Source organism: Pleurodeles waltl, chromosome 11 (assembly GCF_031143425.1).
Source record: "Pleurodeles waltl isolate 20211129_DDA chromosome 11, aPleWal1.hap1.20221129, whole genome shotgun sequence".
NCBI classification, from domain to species: Eukaryota; Metazoa; Chordata; class Amphibia; order Caudata; family Salamandridae; genus Pleurodeles; species Pleurodeles waltl.
The window spans coordinates 1,017,806,751-1,017,828,018 of record NC_090450.1 but is presented as its reverse complement, the minus strand read 5'-3'; positions in this window follow the sequence as shown (position 1 = coordinate 1,017,828,018).

Sequence of the window (21,268 nt, the reverse complement as noted above, 5' to 3'; positions counted from 1 at the left end):
GTAGCACACTGAAGTTAAATAACATTATGGTATAAAAGGGGCTTCTGGTTGTATAGGGTATGCACCTCAGTCAGGCACAATCCACCACTCTAGTCAGGGCAAGTCAGTTATGCACCAAAGATAACCCGCGCTCACCCCCTGGGTCCCTTGGGGCAGAGCAGTCAGGCTTATCCTCAGAGGTCATGTGTAAAGCATTTGTGCAACACACCCACACCAGCAACACAATGAATACACCACAACAGGAACTCCACACAGAAATATGGAAAAATATATATATTGTGTTTTGTGCATAAGACATAGACCAAAATGACAATATCCATAAATACTCTGTGCAAATCCTAGGATCATATTCAGTATCCTGACGATGTCCGGCAAAATGATGTATGTTATTTATGTCAACAGGTTCGAAAAGAGGATAATATGGAAACAGAACATGTTTAACCAAATTTAAGATGCAAAACTCAGAATCTTCTGACTTTTCTGTGCACAAACTTTGCTTTGTTTTCACTAATTAATTTTGATTGGGGAAAAACTTTTAGGACAGGTTGAAATCTGTGCACTACCAAGAATTCAAATTTAGTTGCAAAAACCCAGCCTGTGGCCAAAGTTTGATCACACTGCAAACAGAGATCAGAAGGATATTCTCAATTTGGCCCAAGACTTCACTGGGAGCGGCGAAGGGATTCCAGTGTTGATTTGAGGTTATACTATCTCTGCAGGTTCACTCACTAACTTGACAGCACGATTTTGAAGTGTATTTAGAAGGTTCTTTGGAAGACCTGTAAGTAGATTTCAGTGGCCTTGATCACTCACAACATCTGGTGAGACGTTTTCAAGAGAGGACGAACTCTCCACATCCGAGATAGATGCAGAGGGATACACTTAAGCACTGGACAAATTATATAAATTCAAGAAGTGCCTCGTATTCTTGATGATCTGAAGGTGGCATTGATAGCTCCTAGGCTGGCAGGTAGTTTGAGTAAGTGGGTCTGGTATTTCAAGGGCACGATGTCAGTTGTAGCTCTGTCCAGGACTAGAGAGCTCTCTTTCAACCACAGCTGAGTGGTCTGGGCAGCTGATGATGCAAGAAAGGTTCTCTGAGTCCCCGTCCTTGCAGATACAGAGTTTGTTTGTCAATGGTGTACATCTGGGATGGGTTTGGCACAGGTCTAGTCATTAGATCAGGGAGCACATGTAGCAATTGAAAAGAAACAGAGGGAAGAAAGGACCCTGGTGGGTACCACGGAGTTCTCGTCGGAAGGACGCTTCTAAGGATGCAATCCTTCTGGTTGGATGCAGGGTCGGACTGGCACAGGAAATAGGCCGGCCACAAAAATAAAAGTGCCCCTCACAAAACAACTAACAAAGTGGCTCATGTTTGCAAATCTGGATGGATTTCTTGCTGTAGGCAATGTTTATTTTAATACTTAATGTCAGGGAAATCAACAGCAAAGACCGGCCCTGCAGACCAAGAAGCAGGCCCAGACACAGCTAGAAAGCCGTCCCCCTCACTGACCTCAGGGCGCAGCCCCTCAGGCCCCGCCTGAGTGCCCTAGGCCGGTGCGACCCTGGGGTGATGCAAGCCCGAGGAAGAGACAGGTCAGTGTAGACATCTATAATGATCCGTTGCGGTGTGATCGGCAGAGCGCTGAAGGGTACGGAGACAGCCTGTGACCATACCCTGGTGTGATGAGAAACTCCCATTTAATATCGACCAAGGCAGATTGTGTCCCTCTTGTGAGTCTGAACTCTGATTGGAGGCCGCACAATAATTGATTTTGTTAAAAATATTCTTCTAACTGTCCTGTCATTCAGCTCATCAGGGTTTTGCGGTAAAATGTTGGTTGAAAATTGATTGCTAATTGGGCAGCACCAATTTTTTAGGACTTGAGAAATAATTGTGCATTGTAATGGGTCCGGACCGAATCCAGTCCTGTCAGAAGAGTTTATCAGAAACTGATGGTGGTTGGAAGAGGGGAGGAAAGCGCTCCTTACAGAGACTGGAATCCAACCTGTAGGCGAGCACCAACGGGCTCTTTTGTTCTTTATGATAATAAAATGACCCTTACAAAGGTTGTTTTGATAATTTCATTCAGTTTGATGACGCCAGATGGGGCCGACAGGTGTTTCTCTCCAGCTGCGTCTGCCCTTGTGCCTTTCATGCCTGTCACAATCATGCAACAAAAAGCAACGTTGAAAACTAAGTCAGGATCCCGTCTTTGCTTAGCTGCACCCTGTGCCCACCACCAAAAGAGAGACATGGCAATATCAGGATTGTTGTGAAATAAAGGGTCCCTGATTCAGACAGCTTAGGGTTAAACCATTTCTTGGCAGAGTCCACTCTGCCTAGAAATGGTTCAACCCTAATTGTTTGGGGTTTTTAATCTTTTGTGGCGCCAGCCTGTTGTGCTGTTGTAATGAGATGTGCAGCCTGACTCCGTGGCAGTGCTTAATTTGTAAATAAAAACGTGCCGGTGCCCAAAGCCCTCCTCTTAAACATGTGGTAGCTGCAATTAAATGTGGGAACACGGAATACTGAGGCAGCATAATCCTGAAGCCATCTCGGACCTCTTCAAACCATTTACAGGCGCTCCCTGCCCCTTCAACTCACTCTTGCAGCTTTCCGCTTTCTCCTATTGTGACGCTTTTTCGTTTTCTCGTCTTCCATCTTTCCCATATGTCTTTTGCTCGCAGTAAATGCTTGAGGCAGAAAAATAAGCCCCGGCCCTCAAATATAAGGGCCGGTGCCCTGCACCGGAAACAACAAGCACAAAGTAAGTACTGTTCTGTGGCACCCTATACATACTGTGGTCACCCTTTGTTTCTTGTGACTGTGGTCTATGCAAAAGATAATTATCAGGGTGGAAGCATGCATATGGATGTCTGAAGTGACATGTCTGGACAGGCGAATCAGAAACTGTTTAACCACCAGACTACAGGTGCATTCACACCTTGAGTAGCAGACACTCTGAGCAAAGACACACAACACACATTAAGGGGAGATGTTCAAAGCTTTTTTCAGGTTGCAAACATCCTAATTAACAAAAAAAAGCATTTTTTGATATACCAAAACCTATTTTGTGATTCGGTAACCTATTACAGCATTGCAAAATAGCTTATTGATTCAATATTAGGAAGGGGTGTTATAAGGGCGTCCCTTGCAATAGCGACTAGCGGAGGTATGAATATTTTGCAACCCAAATGCCATTGCTAAACCTTTGCTTTTTACCACCAAATTAATTTTGGAGGTAACCCATTTGCAAATGGGAAGGGGTCCCCAAGGGATCCCGTCCCCTTTGTGAATGCATGTGAAAACATTTTTCGAGAACAGACAGTGGTCGGGGGCACTACTGCCTACTGTTAAAAAACTTAACTGAAACGTTTCATTATCCTTTTTGAAACACATCCTCTTTTCCTTTAAGCAGAACGGGATGCATTAAAAAATTAAAAAAATGCTTTATTTAAAAACAAACACAGACATGGTTGTCTGCTTTCCCCAGAAGGCCACCTTCCCTGTGTTTTAGTACCACATGTATGAAATACAGGTTTTGAGACTTGCAATTTGCGAGTTGTAAAACCGTATGTACAACAGTGTCAATGACACTGTTTGCGATTCACAAGGGGGTCGCAAATGACCTACCTCATGAAGATTCTGTGACTGCTTTTAAATAAAGCAGTTTTTTTTTTAAATGGAGCCCGTTTTCCTTAAAGGAAAACGAGATGCATTTCAAAAACAAAAAATGAAAAGTTTTCTTTTCACTTTTTCAGAGCAGGCAGTGTCCGTGGTCCCTTCCTGTTTGCAAATGGGTCAGCACCAGTTTGAAACTGGTGCTGACTGCGATTGTTTTGCGACCGCATTCGCGGTCACAAAACAATCATACATGGGCCTGCGACTCGCAATTAGGAAGGGAACACCCCTTCCTAATTGCGACTCGCAACCCCTTTTTGCGATTCGGTATATAGATTACTGAATCGCAGAAATGGGTCTGTACATCCCAAATTGCATTTTGCACATCGCAAAAGGCCCGATTCACCACTTGTGATGTGCAAAATGCTTTGTACATGTGGCCCTTAGTGGTTTCCAATGGGTCGCAAATTGCGACCTACCTCATGAATATTAATGAGGTTGATCAATTGCAAGCCCATTAGGAATCGTTAAATGTGTCAAAGACACATTAGTACATGGGTGTTTGTGATTTCTTAATAGTGAATCACAAACATTTGCTATTTGGAACTTGCAAAATGAATCCTACGTCCATTGGAAATGTTTGCTGTTTTGCATCCGCGCTGGTCCATTAACACAATGACTGGGAGGCATACACTTGAAATGGCTGACGCTGAGACATACGTCCATTCAATCAAAACATGTCACATATGATGAAAGGTTCACAATCTGCTTCTCACCGTTGTTGTCAAGCGTGCCTGACCTTGGTCGCCGCCTCGGAGCACTGAGTGCAGGGACCTGCAGATCGCAGTCAAAGGAGTTGTAAGGGAAGAGTGAACAGGGACCTGTTGAAGACTAGTCTGGGGGGAAACACAAACATAAAACACAGCATATCTGCAAACCTAAAGTCCCAAACGTTAGCAGACAGCAACGCAAAATAATGAACCACAATTGTGATTTCAGCGGGCCAGGGCTCCGCTAGGAACAGTCAGTTGGAGCATACAAAGTTCACCTTGTATGTGTATAGTTTCTCTCAGTACAAGTCAATGTAACATGACCACGTGACAGAAACGAGTTCCCAGCAAACAAACGTATTTAATGTGCAGGTGTAAAGCCCCCCCCCCCTCCCCCCCCCCCTCGAGGAAGCACAGGACAACCTTGAAGTGCAGGTATCGTTTATATTAGTGGTGTGGGAAATTTGCTTTTTTGGCTTTCAGGTAGTTACAAGAATATACAGCAAAAAGATGCGTAATTATGTGAAATGCAAATCCATCCTTTGGAGCAATGTTTTAGCACAAAGTGCATCCTCGTGTCACTGTTTGACGGGAGGGGGCGTTAAATAAAAGCCCTGTGAACAGCCATGTACGTTCTGCTGTTCTCATGCATTCACTCCCCCTGCACCTTGCCAGGTAAATGTTTACTTCAAATGGTGCACAGTTACTTGAACTGGTGCAATGGCGTAAGTCCAAAAAGTATGTGATGACGCTAGCGCAATTTCAATTTGACCCTGGGCTCATTTATACACCTAATAATAGCTCCACTGTTCTCAGGGATCCCCGCTTCCCTTTCCAGATTTGAACCTGAGGTTACGCACCTGGAAAATGTGCAGTGTCCAGTCTGGAGAAGGATCCCTTCAGGACTAGGAAAGGCTCGTGAAGAAGAGATCGTCATAGGAAGATTCAAGCAAATAGAAGGCAATGTTTACATCTGGTCAGTAGTTGAGTCGTCTGTTGCTACATATGAGGTTGTCAGGATTACTTTCCATCGGTTATATGAAAATTATACAAACAAATTCTATGCATGTTTTCACAGCCCCGCCTTTCTTCCAAAAGCAAAAGTTTCGGTTTATAACAAGTCAGTGGAGCGCACCCGCCCCTTCCCAACCCATTTCTTTGTTAATTATATGATTTACTGTCTTTGCAGAGCACTGGGTGGTGCAGGAGATCAGTCTGACAGCAGCTTCAATGAGAAGAATATTCATGATAATGCCAATAATGGACTTGAATATTGTCAGACCCAAGGACACGAACTCCCCCCGCCACCATCCACACCCAGATGCCGTTTGGACTCAGGTTTGGGCCATTTTGTAGCTCGTGTGGTTTCTTCACACTCTCCTTGATGTTATCTATCTGCTCGTGTATGCTAAGGGGGGTACCGTCGTCTCTAGAGGGGATCAGTCCTTCACACTGCGAGGAGCAGATCCAGGCGCCTTCCCCTCTACAGGTAAAGAGAGTGTTTGTGATGAGCAGGGTAGGAAAGGGATCTGATCTGGTGCCCAGCAATGGCACTGCCAAGCAATCTGTCTCTGGAATACCCTGGCATGTACCCAGTCCCTGGGCTGGAGGGAATGCCAGGCCTCAGTCAGATACCCGGAAAAGGTATTTTACACCAAGAGAATGGAAACTGCAGCAACAATATATAAGCTTCCTGCAATGTGGTGATACTGAATCATCAATTACCTGCAGAGCTAGCTTTAGGAGCTCATGGGGGTTTAGGGAGAGCATTATGGGTCGGTGCATGACTATGTCATGTAGGACTAGTCTTCTGGCAGGATTACTCCCAAAGACTGTGACACTAGTTGCAAGGCACCAGGGCATTCTAACTGTCTCCAACCACATCTCTGCTGCCCCGTTCTTAAGGCTCGAATGATTCCTTCCCACTCCACCTGCTGACTCTGGGTCATGGACACAATGGAAGCGCTGCTCTGCTCCTAGCGCCTTACGAACGGCCCGTACTACTATAAACACAAGGGCCCAGATTTACAAAAAAGTGGCAAAGAACAGCATGGCAACAACATTTTTAGCATGGCGCTCTGCCACTTTTGAAATGCAGGGATTGGCACCCCTGTGTTTCCACCTGTGCCGGCGCTAAATTTAGCTGCCAACGCCGGCATACTTGCGCTATAGCGCAAGGGTCTCTGCGTTGAGGACATAGATTGTTTATGTGCAGGGAGGGACAGAAACAATCATTCATGACCTTTTGCTCTCTCTATGTGTGCAGAATGCAGCACACATAGAAAAAGCAAAAACTAGGAGAAATAAAAGTATTCCTCCTCGTTGTGCCATGCTAATGCCACCCCTTGCGTGGCGTTAGTTTTTGGGGCTGCCGCAGAATTACGATTTCTCATAAATCTGGGGCAGCGTCAAAAGCAATGGGTGTTGTGATGAAACGCCCACAGCAACGCCCATTGCACACTCCTGTGCTGCAGAAAACTGCACCAGAGGGGCCCATATTTACAAGGAGACATTAAGCCACAAAAAGTGGCTTAACGCCTCCTTGTAAATATGGTGCAGTGAATAGTGCCACTAAAAGTGACGCTCCGTTGGTACTAGGGCCTTGTAATCTGCCTCTGACATGGTAATGCGAACCTAGAGGTATGATCTGTGAGTAATCTCTTAGCAACAGTGAAGGCATCTGCTCAAGTACAAGGGTGCATCTCCACCCATCCTGAGTCATGCATACCACCACAAGAGTGTAGTAGTAACTTGTCAACATAGGTAGTTGCATAAAATCAACATGAATGTGTGCACCAAGGCGAGGGATGAGCAGTGGGGAGGCCTTAACCCCTTTACTAGCGTTGAATGACAGGCAGGGGGCACAGGACGGCCAATTACTTTGGCTATGGAAGAAAAGGAGGGCTCATACCAATGGGTTGCTGCAGCACGTATCATGCCAGCCCTACCAATGTGAGCTGCTCCATGATATAAACTAGTAATGTTGGGGAGTAGAAGGTTTGGTGCAACCACACACCCTGTGCTGACTCACCACACCCTCAGGATCTCTTGTACATTGTTGCTTGATCCAGGCCTGCTTTTCATTCTCAGAGGCCTGCTCCTGCAATTCAGACATGTTGGCACATGAAGAAGTTTTCACAACATTTATGGCAATATCAGCATTTTTACACAAGGCGTCATTCTTAAAACTGAATCAGCTAAGTGGCTGCCTTTTGAAACATCATCCTGTGTGGATGTTGGTGGGCACACATTTTACCACGGCCAACACTTCTGGTAATTTCAAAGTATTTAAAATATTTAGAACACCCTACCTGTTTTCTTGCAGTCTACGGAGGGCTCAAGAAATCAATTGGCATCCAAAGTAGCCCAGAGTCATATGCTACTCCAAGCACATCATTGGTGTCTGTGTGCACAGTAACAGCCCTTGTGTAGCTAGAATGCAAGTCTGGGTGAGTGCAGTGATCTCCACACCCTGGGCCGATGTCACCGGGGGCTGATTGCACCTTTCCACCACACGACACAAAGAGCAAACAGGGTGACCAGCAACAAGAGGGTCCTTTCTGCTTCTGCACCCACAGCATAAATCAGTTTATATTCATTTAGGGGCTCATTAGTTACATCAATATGTGGCTTGGTAACCTCTACAGTGGTTAAAGTACAACCATGCGGTTGTCCACTTCCACTTGAAGGCATTAAACAGGAACGATTCAAAGCAGGACAATGAACACGTCACATGGGAGGCAGATAACAGTGTGACGTCATATCGAGGCAACTGTGCCATGGAGAGATGTTCTAGTAAAAAGAATCACATCCACGGGTGGGGCCATGGCAGCAGTTAGTGAAGAACCTATCACAATATTTTTGAGGCTTCAACAAGAACTGCAGCAACCTCCACAGAGTGTAGACATGGTGGGATCCAGGTCGCAACTGGGACCAGCATTGAGGAATAGTAGACTACGGGCCTTTTCTGACCCGTGGCTTAGTACTAATAATGTAAATCACACCCATCTCATTCATGACAGTAAGTAGAGTGTTTAGCAAAATCAGGGAGCACTGAGGCAGGTGCAGTAGTCACCGCCTGCCTTTTTCGTTGCAAATGCATTTTCGGCTTCACTAGACCACTGCCAGGGTTCAGCGGTGTCTTCTGACGAATTCTTGTACAAGTTTGGCATTTCAGTATAACCCAAATCCATTGTTTGCAAATCCATGCATGTGTGCAAAGCTCGGTGCACTGTGCAGGGGGTCCAGGCAACACAGAGGTAAAAACTAGATCACCTGATGCTCTAATTTGTAAGGTAGCTTGGTCGAGCAGTTAGGCCAATCTTGGAGAAGTGCAAAGCATTTGTTGTACTCACAGCATCAATCCTGCAACTCACACACTGAAAGGAATAACTTGAGACCAATTTTTAAAAAATACTTCAGATTTTTTATGTCGTTTTTAAGACCAATATTATCCAAATTTGTTAAGTACTTTTCAAGATATGAATTTTGGAAGTTTTAATAAAAATAGTCTTTTCGTGCGTTATTGCGCACTATAGGTATCAATGGAAGACCACCTTTTAAAATACATAGAAAATCGTACAATTGGTTTGCCAAGTTCTTCATTTGCAGGTTGGTTGAGGTCATCGTGGGCACACTGTGCCAGCTGGAGAAGTTCAGGTGGCTCCCGTTTTCCGGCAGGAGCAGCAATGAAAGGTCTCAGGTGCAGGGCCACAGCATGGGACCACTTGGAAAAGCACTACACAAGTAGGTTGAAAGATGGTTCCCTGGGGTCCCCTTGAAGTGTCGCGGTCGCAAGGGGTGGGGGACCCTTAGGGTACAGCAGGCTCTTCAACGCAGGGCACAGGGTGACCGGGTGCAGAGCAAATTGGTGAGAGAGGAGCTGTGAGCAAGGGTGCCCTCAGAAGCAGGAGGTAAGTTTGTTCAGGGGTTGTTTGCAGAACAATGGGGGCACTCTGGTGGGAGGTCCAGGGTGTTCCCAAACTCTCGACTGGGGCTTCCTCCTGTTACTTTTTCAGTCCCAGGCGGGCTGGTTCTCTTCGTGTCCGATGTTAGCTGACCATTACCCAGGGTATTGGCACAGTTTAACCACTTGAGGGTGCAGGGCCACCAATCTTGGCATACTAGCAGGTTTTGTCCTCCAAATTGTCAGTGTGTTGCTTGGTTGAGCTGTGTTATCCGATTCGGGTGTTAGGAGCTGGTCAGTTAAGTGAACCTCACTGGCTTGCCAGTTTCTTCCAGTTGTAGAGTGGTACCTCCACTCTGGAGGGAACTCCATGGTGATTTTTGAAGCCTGGAGGACCTCTGGGGTTCTTTAGAGTTTTTCCCATAGTTCAGCAGCTCCTCAGCGGTGATTGTCATTCCCTGAGTGCAGCAGGCAGGGTTTGGCGCCTTTTATTTGTTGCAGCAGGTCCACAGTTCTTGTGCCTTGTTTTTCTTGGTGCTGGTCTTCTTTTGTCTATTGAATCTGATTTCCTCCTCTAGGGATGCCCACTAAATACTATTACCTGGTAGTGACCAATGGGCCATCCACCTTAGGGTGGCTTGACCCACTAAGTGACCACTACCTGTGAGAAAGGGCCGCTTCCCTATACCTGGTTGGCTATTTTTCCTCCATCCAAGATGGAGGGAAGTGAAATGGAGGGCCTACTTTGCAGGCAACACCACTTAGGAGTGGTGCAGGCCAGGTGGGGCCACTTCTCCTACCCTTTGTGTATTTTCCCGCCATTGCTCCTGCCAAAAGTGGGGGCTTGCAAAGGGGGGTGACCATCTGCTGCTAGCAACGGCCTGGGGGTCGAGTTTCAAAGGCGGTAAGCTCTTTGAAGTTCTCCGCCAGGATAGTGCACATTCCTGAGGGAAGGAGTATTAGCACCTCCACCCAGGAAGGGTATTGTTCTACAATCCAGGGAGACAGATCTCTCCCCAAGGTTGTAGATTGGACCACTGGCAGTGGCAGGCTGGATAGGACCAGTCAGCAACCATGCCAGGGTAGTTAGCTTTAGCAGGGGGCACCACTAAGGTGACCTCTGGGTACATTTAGGGGAAAATCCAATACTGGTACCAGTTTGGATTTATCATTCTGAGTTGTTGATACCAAACAAACTGCAAAGTGGCCATCATGTAACTGGGGAACTCTTGTTTGACCAGTGTCCAGTACATGTATGTTTTTTTAGTGCCCCATGCCCTGGGTACCTAAGTACCTTTTACTAGGGACTTATAGTGGTAGCTAAAGGGGTATCCAATTGTGGCAATGCATCACAACAGTTTTAGGGAAAGAGCTCTGGCCCTGGATAGCAGGGGCCCTGTGCGGTACAATATCTTGGCTACATTATACATCAGACAAAAAGTGGGGGCTAACCATGTAAAATAGAGGCTCTTCCTCACAATATCCAGGGAAACTCAATGTGGGATTTTGTAATTTCTTGTTGGAGATGAGTCCACAAAAGCTGGGACCCTGGAAATGTGATAGAGAAGTGAAACTGACTCTCCTTATGAAAGCAGAAGAGAGATCAACTACAGTGCACCACTGACTGCTGGCAGGAATGCAAGGAAGAATGTTAGCAGAGTTGGAGACGGTGGGGAAACGTGGAATAACAACATAATGTTTATCCTTAATGCCCAGCATAAACCCATCCCTGGTTTGAATAGGCATGGGCAAATGTTTTAATTCTCCCATCAAATTTAGTAAACCAGTGTTAGTCTTGTAACACAAAATCACTGACAGATTTCACCACTATTCCAGTTGATTCAATTTTCAGTAGTTGCTGAAAGGAGGCACAATCCCTCCATGTTTGAAAAGCACTGCAGGGTAAAGTTGAATCGGCAGTGGTTTTGGACTGCTCATCCTTCTTGCCCTGTTTAGAGGTAACAGCGGTGCATACTCTTCAGCGACCTTACATACCCTGCAGTAATTTCTGTGTTCTTAAGGTATCCAGGGCTCCCGTGTTTACAATGTATCCCTTCCCTACAACTCACTTGTAATTTAACAGATAGTGCAGGCCGGAAAGAGGGAATGATCAGTTACATTAACCTTTCTCCTGGATAGGAGGAGGTGTTGTGGTAACACTCCCTATTACAGTGCATAGAGCTCCCAAGTGTCTCCTTCCAGAGAAACTGGAGATAGGTGATAATACCAGACAGACTGCCAAGAGAGAGCAGCAGAAGGTGCAACTAACTAGAGCAGTGTCTCATATCAATTACATTGTAGAACTTTCAGTTGTGTGTTTCTTGATGCTCTCCCTACATAGCTAAGCACATTTGACCATTTCCATCTGTGAATGTTGTCCTTAGATCATATTCTGAGGCAGCTTTAGGAGCAGAGAGCTTTAGCGAGTAAAAAGAGCAGAGAGATCTATAGAGGTGAGATACCATATGTCCAGCATTTCCCCATGTCGGACGTATCTGGAATGTGTTTCCCATTTGGGGATCATTGTATAACAGAGTCCAAATGAATCTAATATCCTGTGTTAGTTGTGCATGTGTCACCAGTTGACCAGGGGACATCAGGCTCTTGTGTTCTGTTCCCTGGAGGTCATAAGATGACCAGACTCGTATACTTTCCCACCTGTGTGACGTTTGCGCCTGAACATGCAGCGATGCTAATGACACCCATGCAAAACTCAAACGGGGAGCTCCGGAACATAAGAATGATATGTATTTTTTTTTAATGTCTTTTTATTTTATATTTTATCATAACAACCACATTGTCATATAAGCAGAAACAACAGTGACATAGAGAACAGTTACACAGTATAAATTATCCATGCAGCAGCGAATCCATATGGAAAAAGCAATACAGCCGCAATGGGGTATCATATTAAGGTATCATCATATCCTTGTCGAGAGTGTTGCATATTTATGTTGGTTGACCACCTCGGCTAGGAGATACACTGGGCTCTGTACCAGTTAAGGGTCCCCCTGCTTCACCTACCAGGCAGAATCTGGAGTAATTTATCCATCTGTTTACACTCTATAAAAACTTCGGGGGCAACCCCTACTCTGGTGTATGACTCTCTCGGCTGCCATATAGAGGTCTATCCCCCTATTCCATTCGTGACTTGAGGGAGTTTCAGCTGCACCCCACTGCCAGGCTATTTCTCATTTAGCTATGAATAATCCCAGGGTGCTAATATTAGTTGGGAGCATGTGGCATCAACCTCGCTTGGAATACCCAGTATTATCTACTTGGGGTTCATCTGGAACACGACCTCCGGAATGGCACTAAGCTTGTCTATGATCTGGGTCAAGTACCTCTTTATATGATAGCACCCCCATATTATATGCATAACGTCATCGCTTTCATCCTGGCATCTAAGGCACGTCGTGGCAACAGTAACATATTTTAGAGCGTTGGTGATATCTACGACATCAAGGTCGGGTAGCCACAAGTAGGCAAAACATCCCACCGGAAGGCTGACTTGCTAAATAAAAGTTCTGCAAGATATAGCTCAGGCGGTCGACCACTAGAGCTATGTAATACGTCTTGAAATTTGGTGCACTGAAGCATCCTTCCTGGATGGGTGAATATAGTTTGGAGAAGGTAAGCCTGTGCCTGCCCTGGTTCCAAATCACATCCCCCAGTAGTGATTCAAGCTCTTGGAAGAAACCTTTTTGTAAGTACCACTGGTATGGTGGTGAAGTAATATAATGGTCATGGCAATAAGATCCTTTTTGATAAAGAGATCCTACCCAAAGGGGCCAGTGTCCTGTCCCGGTTACCGGCTATTACATCAGAGTGATGTCTGTAAATGTTCAACCCTAGAATGTGTATTGTATGAAAGAACAATTCAAGGCCATCAGTCATCATCTCCGCCACCTCACTGCCTCCTGAGTTAGATAGAGGAAAACTATATGATTTACCCTTGTTTAATGCTAGATTGGACACCCTGTTGAAGACCTCTTGAGATTGTAGGGCTATCTGGAACGGATATTGTGCATATATAATAATACTTCATAGACATAAAAGGTCTTTTTTAAGGTTAAGTCGATCTTCCCACTCTTCCTCATCTGCTTCATAAAATTGGCAAAAGATTCCATTGCTGGAGAAAACAACAGAGGGGTAAGGGATACCCATGACTGATCCCACATTCCATCTGGATTTGGTGCAAGAGTTGACCACCTGATTTAATATGTCCAGTGGGAGACCTACTCAGGAGCTTGACCCCCGAGATGAACACCTCCCCGATTCCCGGCTTTTTAAGGATGTAAAAGAGGTAACTCCAATGTAGTGAACCAAACTCCTTCTCCATACCCAGAGATATCATGGCAGCATATCTTTCATTCATGGATATCTGATATAGGGCATGGAAAAGTCTACAGAAGTTGACGGCATTCTTACGCTTTGACACAAACTCATTGCAATCTGTGTGAATTAGTTGTGGTAAAACTGAAAGGAAACTAGTAGAGATCATTTTACCCAAGATCTTATTATCCACTTTTGATATGGATAAAAGACAGTAGGAAGAAACATCCAGGTGGTCTCAGCCCGGTTTTAGTAATATGGTAATAATATATTTTTTTAGTGGTGGTGGGGAGTGCATCTGACTCATGTGCCAATTGATAAAGCTGGAGCAAACAAGGTACCAGTATTACTTGGCAAAGCCATATACAACTCTAAGGATAGATCATCACTAGCAGGTACTTTGCCCACAGCCCATTGGCTTATTACTGTGTTAATTTCTGGAAGCGGGAGCAGTCTCTCTATATTTGATAATCATTGCAGTTTAAGGTTTAATCTGCTCTGCTTTTCAAACATAGGGAGATTTCTCCCTCTTCCCACCTTGTTTAAAAATCACTGCAGTGCATTCCCCTCTGCACCCTCACGTCCTCTGCAATCGCTGCACAGCATGTAAGGGCACCAGGATGCATGCACTGCGGTGGAATCTAAAGAGGGCAGCACTAGGGAGCAGTCTGTCTGTGTTTAAAATCCACTGCAGATGAAACTATAAACCGCAGAGACTTTCAAACATAGAGGCACTGCTCCCTTTTCCAGTCCTGTTTAGAAACATGAGTTTACCGGAGATTCATTGGGCTAGCGGAGCGGCAGAATTTATAAGTAATTTCGCGTTACAAGAGCAACACATAATTACCAGGTTCCTCTGATTGTGGTGACTGGAAATTGATGGATGATGGAGAGTTCAAAATGTGTCCCGAAAGGAGCCTGAACACTGTGATGGGTCCAGGGGAGGACTCCAATTGGGTCAATCGATCCAGAACTCTGCTCGGTTTATCACCCTCCAAATGCTGTAAAGCTGTGCGCTCTTTCTAGTCGTGTGAGCTCAGTCTCTGTCCGCTCTCTAAATGTTGGTGACATTTGCTTAGTAGGGGGCACTGTCAGAATAGTCTGCACATTTTCTAATTGTCTCAGCTATGTTTGGGTGAACTTGACTGCATGTGGAGTCCTCTATGTCCCCTCTGGTGCTTCTCCTGAATGTGCGTCTGATGCGGACCTTAGAGGAGTCCCATTCTGCCGTTACTCTGTTGGTGGATCCCTCCTTTACTTCAAGGAAGGTGGTAACAGCTTCAGCTATAATTGGTTTATAAACTGCATTGTAGAGAAGAATTCTGGAAACACTAAGTAGGTATGCACATCCTCCCTCTGTCCCCCTGCAACATTAACAACAATGGGTTGTTAATGGAATGAATACATTGAATATCTTGTTCTGCTAAATATACAAAGCAATATAGTAAGTGAGTTCTAGGTGTTATGGTGAAGACCATATCAAAATACCTGAGCGGAGTGTGTTGTGTGGAGAGATAAGAGTACTCCCTGGCGGTAGGGTATACTCCCTGCCAGAGATCCACCAGTCTCCAGTCTCCTGCTCGGACAGAGAAGGCCTAAGTTGTCTTCCGAGTCTTGGGTAATGGAGGGTTTGAATGGTTAATAGCTATATTAGGAGCCACATTAAAGTCCAGCTACTATTAACCGTCCTTGTACCACTGAGGGCAGTACGCCAGATATTATATCCAGAAAGACAGGTTGAGCCAATATGTGTAGGTCTCTCCCATCTAATCTGGAAGAGGCCATCACATATCTACCATCAGGGACAGGAACTTTTTATGATTAGTGGAAGCTTATTGACTCTGCAGGTGTCAGGATCTTCTCGAGGAGGCGCAGGACATCCTTGAAATGGTGACATCATTTATGAACACTATACTGGCTCCATTATTCCCACAAAACCCTGCTTTCCTGGCCAAGCTTGAAAACGAGGTCACACCACTGTGAAATGTGAGCGCTCCTTAATGGAGCATTGTGGCCTGTGGGCCTGCTAAGGCTGGGAAACGTTTGCAATTAGTAGAATGTCTTGGTAAGATTCAACCCATAGAAGGCAACATTCATACTCGGTTAACAGTTGATACATCCATGATTACATATATGATTGTTAGCACTATTTTTCAATAGTGTATATGAACATGATACAAACAGATTTTGTTTTCATACAGTTCATGGGGCTGCTACCGTAGACATGATGTTAAAGGCAAGTTAAGTGCTAAGGAAGGCGTGCTCCATGCTTGCAAGGGTGGTTTTATGGGTCTGGTTTGTGGGCACAGTCTGTGGCAGTTAGTCACCCCAACCATCATGCCCATATAGTCGACCATCATGCATTGCTCCACTCCTTTGAAACATGCATGGGTTTTGCTGACAAAGTCCAGCACCAGAACGTACAAATATGTCAAAATTCTGGAACCATATTTCCCAAAGCAAAACCTTTCTCCCTCTCCAGGCTCGCTTCATCTTCAATACCAACCACAACCCTGGCATGGCCATCAAATACAGTACTCCATTGATAGGTGGCCGAGAATGGACCACACCCGGCAGACAGCGCTGCTCCAAGAGCTAGGACTTCAGATTGTAGACGGAGAAGACCAGGAAGGATCCCTTCCCAACCTATGCATCGAAGGGGAATGAACCACACCCGGCAGACAGTGCCGCTCCAAGATCCAGGACATCACTGGACTACAGAAGAAGAAGACCAGAAGGTATCTTGTCTCAACCTATGCACCGAAGGAGAATGAACCACTCCAAGATCCAGGACATCACTGGACTACAGAAGGAGAACAGAAGGGAACACTTCTCAACCTACGCACTGAAGGAGAATGAACCACACAAGGCAGACAGTGCCGCTCCAAGATTCTGGACATCACTGGACTACAGAAGGAGAAAACCAGAAGGGAACCGTTCTCGACCTACGCACCGAAGAAGAATGAGCCACACAAGGAAGACAGCGCGGCTTCGAGAGCCAGGACAACACCAGACTGCAGAAGGAGAAGACCAGAAGGGATCTCGTCTCAACTTACACACGAAGGAGAATGAACCACACCAGGCAGACAGTGCCGCTCCAAGATCCAGGACATCACTGGACTACAGAAGAAGAAGACCAGAAGGTATCTCGTCTCAACCTACGCACCAAAGGAGAATGAACCACTCCAAGATCCAGGACATCACTGGACTACAGAAGGAGAAGAAAGGAAGGGAACCCTTCTCAACCTACGCACTGAAGGAGAATGAACCACACAAGGCAGACAGTGCCGCTCCAAGATTCTGGACATCACTGGACTACAGAAGGAGAAAACCAGAAGGGAACCGTTCTCGACCTACGCACCGAAGAAGAATGAGCCACACAAGGAAGACAGCGCGGCTTCGAGAGCCAGGACAACACCAGACTGCAGAAGGAGAAGACCAGAAGGGATCTCGTCTCAACCTACGCACCGAAGGAGAATGAACCACACCAGGCAGACAGTGCCGCTCCAAGATCCAGGACATCACTGGACTACAGAAAAAGAAGACCAGAAGGTATCTCGTCTCAACCTACGCACCAAAGGAGAATGAACCACTCTAAGATCCAGGACATCACTGGACTACAGAAGGAGAAGACCAGAAGGGAAAACTTCTCATCCTACGCACTGAAGTAGAATGAGCCACACCAGGCAGACAGCATCGCCTCAAGAGCCAGGACATCACTGGACTAGAGAAGGAGAAAACCAGAAGGGAACCGTTCTCGACCTACGCACTGAAGAAGAATGAGCCACACAAGGAAGACAGCGCGGCTTCGAGAGCCAGGACATCACCAGACTGCAGAAGGAGAAGACCAGAAGGAAGCCCTTCTATATGTACATACCTAAGGATGTGAACCACACCAGACAGACAGCACTGCCCCAAGTGCCAGACATCACAGCTCTACAGAAGGAGAAGACCAGAAAGGAACCCTTCTCAACCTACGCACTGAAGGAGAATGAACCAGACCAGGCAGCCAGCGTCGCTTCAAGAGCCAGGACATCACCAAACTACAGAAGAAGAAGACCAGAAGGGATCTCGTCTCAGCTTATGCACTGAAGGAGAATGAACCAGACCAGGCAAACAGTGCCGCTCCAAGAGCCAGGGAAGGAGAAGATCAGAAGGGAGCCCTTCTATAACCACACACCCAAGCATTTAAACTACACCAGGCAGACAGTGTCGCTTCAAGAGCCAGGACATCACCAGACTACAGAAGAAGAAGACCAGAAGGGATCTCGTCTCAACCTACGCACCGAAGGAGAATGAACCACACCAGGCAGACAGTGCCACTCCAAGATCCAGGGCATCACTGGACTACAGAAGGAGAAAACCAGAGGGGAACCGTTCTCAACCTACACACTGAAGGATAATGAACCAGACCAGGCAGACAGCTCACCTCCAAGATCCAGGATATCACTGGACTACAGAAGGAGAAGACCAGAAGGGAACGTTCTATATCTACGCACCCAAGGACGTCAACCACAGCAGACAGACAGACACACTCCAAGAGCCAGGACATCACCAGACTAGAGAAGAAGAATACCAGAAGGGATCTCATCTCAACCTACACACCGAAGGAGAATGAACCACACCGGGCAGACAGTGCCACTCCGAGATCTAGGACATCACTGGACTACAGAAGGAGAAGGCCAGAAGGGATCCCTTCTATATGTACATACCTAAGAATGTGAACCACACCAGGCAGACAGTGTCGCTTCAAGAGCCAGGACATCACCATACTACAGAAGAAGACCAGAAGGGATCTCGTCTTCAATCAATCAATCAATCATGGTATTTATAAAGCGCGCTATGTACCCGTCAGGGTTTCGAGGCGCTGAGGGGGGGTGGGGGGGGGAGCGCTGCTGGATTAGCGGTCGAAGAGCCAGGTCTTGAGGAGCCTTCTGAATGTGAGGAGGTCCTGGGTCTGGCGAAGAGATGTGGGGAGAGAGTTCCAGGTCTTGGCGGCGAGGAAGGAGAAGGATCTGCCGCCGGATGTCTTGCGCTGGATTCGGGGTACGATGGCGAGGGCGAGGTTGGCGGATCGGAGTTGACGTGTTGGAGTGTAGAAGTTGAGTCTGGTGTTGAGGTAGGAGGGTCCGGTGTTGTGAAGTGCCTTGTGAGCGTGGGTCAGGAGTTTGAAGGTTATCCTCTTGTCTACCGGGAGCCAGTGGAGTTCCTTTAGGTGAGGGGAGATGTGACTTCGGCGAGGTATGTTGAGGATCAGTCGGGCGGAGGCATTTTGGATACGTTGGAGGCGTTTGATGTCTTTGGTTGGTATGCCTGTGTAGAGTGCGTTGCCGTAGTCAAGTCTGCTGCTGACGAGGGCCTGGGTCACCGTCTTTCTGGTTTCTGTTGGAATCCACTTGAAGATTCTGCGGAGCATTCGAAGGGTGTTGAAACAGGAGGAGGAGACGGCGCTGACCTGTTTGGACATGGTGAGGGCGGAGTCCAGGATGAAGCCGAGGTTTCTTGCGTGGCTGGCAGGGGTGGGTGGGAGTCCGAGGACGGAGGGCCACCATGAGTCGTTCCAGGCCGAGGGAGTGCGTCCGAGGATGAGGACTTCCGTCTTGTCGGAGTTGAGTTTCAGGCGGCTGTTGTTCATCCAATCGGCGATGGATTTTAGTCCCTCGTGGAGGTTTGTTTTGGCGGTGAGCGGGTCTTTAGTCAGGGAGAGGACGAGCTGGGTATCGTTGGCGTAGGAGATGATGCTGAGGTGGTGTTGGCGGGCCAGTTGAGCGAGGGGGGCCATGTAGACGTTGAACAACGTGGGACTGAGGGAGGATCCTTGGGGGACGCCGCAGATGAGGTTGGTGGCTTTGGAGCGGAAAGGGGAGAGACGGACTCTCTGCGTTCTGTCGGAGAGGAAGGATGAGATCCAGTGGAGGGCTTTATCTTGGATGCCGGCTTCTTGGAGGCGGGTCAGTAGGGTGCGGTGGCAGACGGTGTCAAAAGCGGCTGATAGGTCGAGGAGGATGAGGGCTGAGGTTTCGCCGTTGTCCATTTGATGTCTGATGTCATCTGTGGCGGCGAGGAGGGCAGTCTCAGTGCTGTGGTTTCGTCTGAATCCGGATTGTGAGGGGTCCAGGATGGAGTTGTCTTCGAGGAAGTGGGTGAGCTGAGTGTTGACGATCTTCTCGATGACTTTCGCTGGAAAAGGGAGGAGAGAGATCGGACGGAAGTTTTTGAGGTCGTTGGGGTCAGCCTTGGGTTTTTTGAGGAGGGGTTGGATTTCTGCGTGTTTCCAGCTGTCCAGGAAGGTGGCAGAAGTGAGGGATAGGTTGATGATCTTGCGGAGTTCGGGGGCGATGGTGGCATTGGCTGAGTTGAAAACATGGTGGGGGCAGGGGTCCGTGGGGGAGCCTGAGTGGATGGTGTTCATGGTTGCTATGGTTTCTGCCTCGTCCACGTGGGTCCATGCGGTGAGGCGGCAGTCGCGGGAGGAGACGTCAGGGGTGAGGTCTTGCGGTGGACCGGTGATGAAGCTGTCGTGGATGGTGGTGATTTTCTGGTGGAAGAAGGTGGAGAGATTGTCGCAGAGTTTCTGGGAGGGCGGGATGTCGTTGGAGTTGGCTTTCGGATTGGAGAGTTCCTTCACGATGCCGAAGAGTTCTTTGCAGTCGTGGGCGTTGTTGTTGATGCGTTCGGTGAAGTGGGCGCGCTTGGCGGTGCGGATCCGTTGGTGGTGTTCGCGGTTGGCGTTTTTGAGGGCGGCGAGGTTGTCTGGTGTGCGTTCTTGGATCCATTTCTTTTTGAGCTTCTGGCAGTTGCTTTTGGAGGTGGTGAGATCGTCTGTGAACCAGGCTGGTTTTTTCTTTCCTTGGATGGTGGTGGGTTTCTTGAGAGGGGCAAGGGTGTTGGCGCAGTCGAGGATCCATTGATGGAGGTTGATGGCGGCTGTGCTCGGGTCGATTGCGTCGGGTGGAGGGTTGTTGCTGAGGGTGCTGGTCAGTTGTTCTTGGGTGACTTTGCCCCAGCGGCGGTGGGGAGGTAGCTGGATGCGGTGTTGCTCTGTGGTTTTCTTATAGGTGAAATGGACACAGTGATGGTCAGTCCAGTGGAGTTCGGAGGTGTGGTTGAAGGAAATGTGGTTGCTAGAGGTGAAGAGGGGGTCAAGGGTGTGACCGGCGATGTGGGTAGGCGTGTTGACTAGCTGTCGGAGACCGAGGTTGAGGAGGTTGGAGGTCAGTGACGCGGTGTTGACATCGTTGGCATTTTCCAGATGGTAGTTCAGATCTCCCAGGAGGATGTAATCCGGGGAAGCGAGGGCGTGGGTGCTTGCAAGGTCGGCGATGGTGTCGTTGAAGGGGGCTCTTGGTCCTGGTGGGCGGTAAATGAGGGTTCCTCTTAGGGTCGTGTTGGGGTCCGTGTGGATCTGGAAGTGGAGGTGTTCTGCTGTCCTGAGGGTGTCGTCCGAGTGGGTGTGGATTTTGAGCGTAGCTTTGTGAGCGATGGCTATTCCGCCGCCGATTCCGTTGGTTCGATCTCTTCTGGTGATTTTGTAGCCGTCCGGTATGGCGATGGCGATGTCCGGAGACGAGGAGTCGTTCCACCAGGTTTCGGTCAGGAAAGCCACGTCAGGAGCAGTGGTGTCGAGCA